Source organism: Oncorhynchus keta, chromosome 34 (genome assembly GCF_023373465.1).
Source record: "Oncorhynchus keta strain PuntledgeMale-10-30-2019 chromosome 34, Oket_V2, whole genome shotgun sequence".
In the NCBI taxonomy this organism is placed as follows: Eukaryota; Metazoa; Chordata; class Actinopteri; order Salmoniformes; family Salmonidae; genus Oncorhynchus; species Oncorhynchus keta.
The window spans coordinates 27515887-27522935 of NC_068454.1; the positions used below are offsets into that span (position 1 = coordinate 27515887).

At 45.3% G+C, this 7049-nt stretch overlaps 1 protein-coding gene across 2 annotated transcripts in view; it reads right to left on the reverse strand.

Annotated features, from left to right (window-relative positions):
* The window catches only part of LOC118366646 (receptor tyrosine-protein kinase erbB-4-like), a 545013-nt gene that overhangs the window by 260901 nt on the left and 277063 nt on the right, over positions 1-7049 (reverse strand). The gene's annotated exons all lie outside the window — the stretch shown is intronic.

The following is a 7049-nucleotide window of genomic DNA, read 5'->3' on the forward strand; positions in this document are numbered from 1 at the left end:
CACTGAAGCACATGAAGGCCCAGACATACATCTCACATCGCTCTCTAAATAATCATTCCAAGGGAGTAGGGTTTAAAGCGAATGTCACCAAGCACACAGACACCCTCACCTACCTCATACTACCACCCCTTGCCTGCTGTAATGTGTTCCTATATAGAACAGGGAGAATCAATATAAATCAAGTGGATAGTGGCATCAGGCATCTCTCTGCTTCTGTCTGCTTAGCTCCTATAACTGTGTCTTTCCTGACCACCATCAGTCAGACAGCAGACTGAGATCCAAGAGAAAAAGTTAGAGCCTACACAGAATTCCAACATTGCCTTCAGCGCCTCCCCCCGCTCTCTCTCGCTCCTTCTCTCTCTAGCTCTATCTCTCTCTCTCTCGCTCCTTCTCTCTCTAGCTCTATCTCTCTCTCTCTCTCTCACAATTTCTCTCTCTAGCTATTTCTCTCTCTCGCTAACTCTCACTCTGTCTCGCTTTTGCTCTCTCTCGCTCTCTCGGCTCGTTCTCTCTCGGCTCTTTCACTCTCTCCCTCTCTCTTTCTCTCTCTCTCTCTCTCGCTTTCTCTCGCTGTCTCTAGCTTTCTCTCGCTGTCTCTAGCTTTCTCTCTCTCGCTCACTCTCTTGCTCTTGCTCTCTCTCGCTCTCGGCTCTTTCTTTCTTGGCTCATTCTCTCTCTCCGTCTTTCTCTCTCTTTCTCTCTCTCTGGTTCTTTCTCTCTCTTTCTCTCTCGCACGCTCTCATTTTCGCTCTCTCTCGCTCGCTCTCTCTCACTCTCTCGCGCTCGCTCACTTGCTCTCTCTCGTTCTCTCTCTCACTCTCTCTCGCTCTCTTGCTTTCTCTTTCACTCTTTCTCTCTCCCACTTTCTCTCTCACTCTTTCTCTCACTCTTTCTTTCTCGCTCTTTCTGTCTTTCTTTCTCTCGCACTCTCTTTCTCTTGTTCTCTCTTGCTCTCTCTCGCTCCATCTCTCGCTCTCTCGTTCTCTCTCGCTCTTTCTCTCTCTTACTCTTTCTCTCGCTCTTTCTTTCTCTCTCTCGATCTCTCTCACTCCTCCTCTCTCTCGCACTCTCTCTTGCTCTTTCTCTCTCTCTCTCGCTCTCTTTTTCTCTCTCTCTCTCGCTCTCTTGCTCTCTCGTTCTCTCGCACTCTCGTTCTCTCTCGCTCGCTCCTTCTCACTCTCTCTTGCTCGTTCTCTCTCTCGCTCTATCTCTCTCTCGCTCTCTCACACTTTCTTTCTCTCGCTCTCTCGCTCTCTCTCAGCTCTTTCTTTCTCTCTCTTTCTCGCTCTCTCTCTCACTCTCTCTCGCTCTCTTGCTTTCTCTTTCACTCTTTCTCTCTCCCACTTTCTCTCTCACTCTTTCTCTCACTCTTTCTTTCTCGCTCTTTCTTTCTTTCTCTCGCTCTCTTTTTCTCTCTCTCTCTCTCTCGCTCTCTTGCCGTCGTTCTCTCGCACTCTCATTCTCTTGCTCTCTCTCGCTCTATCTCTCGCTCTTTCTCTGTCTTTTTCTCTCGCTCTTTCTTTCTCTCTCTCGATCTCTCTCACTCCTCCTCTCTCTCTCGCTCTTTCTCTCTCTCGCTCTCATTTTCTCTCTCTCTCGCTCTCTTGCTCTCTCGTTCTCTCGCACTCTCGTTCTCTCGCACTCTCGTTCTCTCGCACTCTCGTTCTCTCGCTCGCTCCTTCTCACTCTCTCTTGCTCCTTCTCTCTCTCGCTCTCTCTCTCTCGCTCTCTCTCACTCTCTCAGTCTCTCTCTCTCTCTCGCTCTCTCTCAGCTCTTTCTCTCTCTCGCTCTTTCTCTCTCTCGCCCTTTCTTTCTCTCACGCTCTTTCTCTCTCTCGCTCTCTTTCGCCCTCTCTCTCGCTCTCTCATCCCTCTGTCTATCTCACTTTCGCTCTCTCTCACTCTCTCCCGCTCTCTCTCTCTCGGCTCTTTCTCTCTTGGCTCTTTCTCTCTCTCTCGGCTCTCTCTCTCTCTTGGCTGTTTCTCTCTCTCGCTCTCTCTAGTTATTTCTCTCTCTCGCTCTCTCTCACTCTGTCTCACTCACTTTCGCTCTCTCTCACTCTCTCCCACTCTCTCTCCCGGCTCTTTCTCTCTTGGCTCTTTCTCTCTCTCTCGGCTCTCTTGGCTCTTTCTTTCTCTCGCTCTTTCTCTCTCTCTCTTTTTCTCTCTCTCCCTATCAATCTCTCTCTAGCTCTCCATCTCTCTCTCTCTCTCTTGGCTCTTTCTCTCTCTCGCTCTCTCTCGCTCTTTCTCTCTCTCTCTCTCTCGCGCTCTTTCTCTCTCTCTCTCTCGCGCTCTTTCTCTCTCGCGCGCTCTCGCTCTTTCTCCCTTTTTCTTTCTCCCTTTTTCTTTCTCTCTCTGGCTCTCTTGTTCTTTCTCTCTCTCGCTCTATCTTGTTCTCTCTCTTTCTTTTTCTCTCTCTCCCTATCAATCTCTCTCTAGCTCTCCATCTCTCTCTCGCTCTCTCTCGCTCACTCTCTCCCCTTCTCTTTCTCTCTCTCTCTCTCCCCCTCTCTCGGTCTCACTCTCTCTGTCTTTCGGCCTCTCGCTCTTTCTCTCTCGCTCTTTCTCTCTCGCTCTCTCGGTCTCACGGTCTCTCGTTCTCTCGGTCTCAAGCTCTCTCCCTCCCTCTTTCTTTGTGCAGGGTTATCTCTCTCTCTCTCTGTCCTTATTCATGTCATATTAAAGTGATGGAAATGAACTTGCGAGCACGCTAATAGCGATTGTCAATCCAATCTAGGCGCGCCTCAAAGACAGGAGCTCGCCAACACTTCATCAGTCTTCATTAATAATGAAGGGTGCTGAGGAACAGGGGAACGTAATCTGATTTGTGTCCCAAATGGCACCCTATTCCCTAAAAAGTGCACTACTTTTGACCAGTGCTCTATGGGCCCTGTATGTTCAAATGTAGTGCACTATGTTGGGAATAGCATGCCAGTTGGGATGTATTCTGCTCTCATCTAGCCTAGCAACTACCCAGCCAGGCAGTACACATACACCAACCAACCACGCCTGAGGGACAAATAACCAGCCTGTAAAAAGTGAGAAGAAGAGGAGGAGAGGGGGAGAGAGGAAAAGAGAGAGAGAGAAAGAGGGAGAGTACGTTTCCTTCCCCATCCAGGCTGTATCAGGACAGAGGCTGCAGGATAGGTAGATGATGGCCCACAAAACAAGAGGTGGAGGGAGAGTAAGAAAAAAATGCAGGTCAAAGTCTCACTCTTATCATGTCCCTATTTCGATGCACAGACGTAGGTGTCTGCTGTCATTAATGCAGACAGCTCCTCTTATCCTGAGTAGAGGCGACTGGCTGGGGACAGACTACTTTAAATGACTCCTCTGCTCCTCCGTTTTCTCCAGGCTCATTAAACCCTATTTGACCTCTGTCCTCTGGAACACACAGGGTCAAAATAACTCCAGGGGACTGACTGCTACTGTAAGGGCCATTATGATGCTGTTTTAAAGTTCCCGACCCACAACCCAATCAGCCCAGTCTCGTGCTATATACACTGAGTGTACAAAACATTAAGAACACCTTCCTAACATTCCTAATACTTTTACCCTCAGAACAGCTTCAATTCGTCAGGGCATGGACTCTACAAGGTGTCACAAGCATTCCACAGGGATGCTGGCCCGTGTTGACTGCAATTTTTCCCACAGTTGTGTCAAGTTGGCTGAATGTCCTTTGGGTGGTGGATCATTCTTGATTCACATGGGAAACTGTTGTGAAAAACCCAGTCATTTTTGACACGTGCACCTGGCAACTACTACACCGTTCAAAGGCACTTAGATCTATTGTCTTGCCCATGAACACAATCCATGTCTCAATTGTCTCAAGGCTTAAAAAATCCTTCTTGAACCTGTCTCCTCCCCTATACACTGATTGAAGTGGATTTAGAGATGCGCTTTGTAGAAATCTTATTTCAGTTTATGTAACAAAACAAGCAAGAATACAGTAGAGAATCATTGTACCATCTAAACCGCTGTACAAAACCGAAAGTAATAGACTCAAAAACGAAACTTAAGAATGGCAAGTATAGAACTAGCACGCATACTATGGAAACTAGCGCGCAAACTAGCGCGCATACTATGGAAACTAGCGCGCAAACTAGCGTGCATACTATGGAACATATCTACATCTATAAGGTGTCATAGCTTTTACCTAGATTCACCTGGTCAGTCTATGTCATGGAAAGAACAGGTGTTGTTAATGTTTTGTACACTCAATGTATAAAACAATATAAAATCACTTAACTACTTTTCAAATGGAGTTGTAATGTCAATGTAGTTATGTTTTAATTTGAGAATGATATGCTGCTGGGAGTAATAATACAAAGTTTATATAGCACTTTTGAGAGAGAGAGAGAGAGAGAGAGAGAGAGAGAGAGAGAGAGAGAGAGAGAGAGAGAGAGAGAGAGAGAGAGAGAGAGAGAGAGAGAGAGAGAGATCATTTCTTATCAGACCCCCTCCAACCTGGCACCTCCTTTCTTCCCAGTCTCTAATCGTCAAGCTAATGATGTGAAACCTAATGGAAATATTTACAGTTTCCGTTTGTCAATGATAGTGGTATAATTAACACCATGGACTGTGTCTCAAATGGCACACTATTCCCTAAAATAGTGCACTATTCTATTCCGAAAGTTTGATGGGTCCTGGTCAAAAGTAGTGCACTACAATATATAGGGAATAGGGTGACATTTGAGACACCAATCACATCACTCCATTTAACAGTAGAGACACAAGGCAGGGAGCCACTATTAGCCCGGCAGGGGACTGATAGGTTGGGAGAGTTGGAGAGCTTTGTGCTATGAAGTGGTGACTTCTAGCGGTAAAACTGTACTTACGGCCTGCAGGCACAATGCTTTATTAGTTGTTATTAGCATGTATGAAACTTAATCATGTCTTATTATAAGGTTTATAACATGTTAAGCTCGTGAGCCAACCAACCTACGCCAGATGTAAAGGAATGCGGTAGAGTTGTAGATCTTTTGCGACTGTGGCTACAAGGAGACTGTGACGTCAGGGTCAGGGAACGGTGAAGGCCTTCTCAGATGGATTACTGGATCATATCCTGCCCATCCAACTGAATGAAGGTGACATAGAAAGTGATCTAAGTGTTACCTTATCTGTGAACCATCATGTGGAAATTAAATGTGCTGCAAGATTTCTTGCATTTTGCTGGCGAGAAACACACTTTCACAAACAAGTCGGATTCAACACACATACACATACACCAAATACACACAGAAAAAAATCTAATGATCTTGGGGCAGAATTCCAGTTATTAATCTTATAGCTGGGTCTTGATTCATCAGCGGTATGGATGAGGTTTAGAAGATGGACTCTATTTACTGCTAAAGCTGTTCAGGGGGCTTGGGATGCAGCCATCCATCTCTGGCTATCTTTAAAAGGGAGGCAAAGCACAGGCATCACTTTCAATCACCCAGTAGACAGCCAGCCACCCAGCCAAACACACTGCTCAGACTGCATGGCCACCATGCAGGAAGGAAAGAAGCTTCTAGCTAAGTTTTATTTCTCTCTCCTCTCCCCCTCTTCTACACCTCAAGGTGAAGTTTTCCTCCTCCTCCTCCTCCTCCTCCTCCTCCTCCTCCTCCGCTGCCCCAGGGATGGCACATTATTAATGTGTTTTAAAATAATAATAATCTTAACAACCCAAAAATACACACATTACCTTGCCCTCCTCCCTGCTCCCGTGCTGCTTGGCACCCTGTGTTTCGAATTAGTATGTTCAATTAACCCTGGTTAATTGTGAAGCTTTGGCACATGCACAGCGCCACGGGGGGCCATTTTGTAAACGAACAGCAACCAGCCTCTGTTATATGGTCATGTAAGGAAATGACAGCGTATTCTAGCAAGGCTTGTAACCAAGGTTCTAAACCCTGACACTCGATGTGCATCCCTTCATGAGTTCTGGAATGGTAAACTGCAGCATACAAAGAGCTAAATTGAACTTTGAACTGATTGTAGGATTGTAGCTTTGTAGCAGAGACTAACGATAATTGTACTGTCTTCACCAACACATTTCATTGCGGGTGGTAAGGCGATATAGTGGTCGACATTGTTATTTAGAGGAACACTGAAGGGCTTAAATTCTTCTGTTTTGTTTTATTATGTAAAACAGAAATGTGTTATGCCTTGATGCTGGTGGCCACACAGATACACAGGTTTTACATAAGAGGAAGACTGTTTCAACACAAAAATACTAAACACGTATCACTGAGGGTATTTTCTTTAACAAACAAGGATTAAAAAGTATTTAAGCAATTGATCAAAGCCATTTTTAGAATGGGGGTTATAGTCACCTACTTTTGCAATGTAATTTCTGAATCGTAACACATAGACCTGTTAAACTTGATTAGGTGACTCTGTCTAAACATTGATCACTGGATCAATGTTAAATACATTTGAGGCCAAGTCCTCTCTGGCCTTGCTGGAGATTGGGTTTCCTACCACTACATTAAAGCACCATCTCATAAAGTGCTTAGGGTTCAGACAACCACCCAGCCAAACCACCCCATTACAACCCAACACACACAATAATGCAGTCAGCACAACAGGGGTTACCCCCCCCCCAATTCTCCCAAATGGACTGAAATCTTGTGCTGCATCTCAAATGGTACTTTATTCTATATAGTCCATCTAGTTCACTACTTTTAGCAACTCATGTACAGCAGTTCACTGACCTGCCTCCAACCCCCCATTAACACATCATTACCACATTACCACATAATTATTTAACTTGGCCTCAGAGGGTGTGTGAGTGTGTATGTGTATGTAAGTATGTGTGAGTGAGCGTGTTTTGGGTCACTTAAGCAATTGCACCACTGGTCCCTCATCTAACCTACAATCAATCCCAAACAAACCATTTGATTATTATGTATTCTAAATCTCTAATCAAAGAGGCTATGGATTGTGTTGAATTCGAGAAAAAGAATCAGGTCATCATACTTCCATGAAGTCTCACAGCAAGCAGAAGGGAACATGGAGACAATCAGTGTTTGGTATTTAGAGATCAGAGAGGATGATGGTCT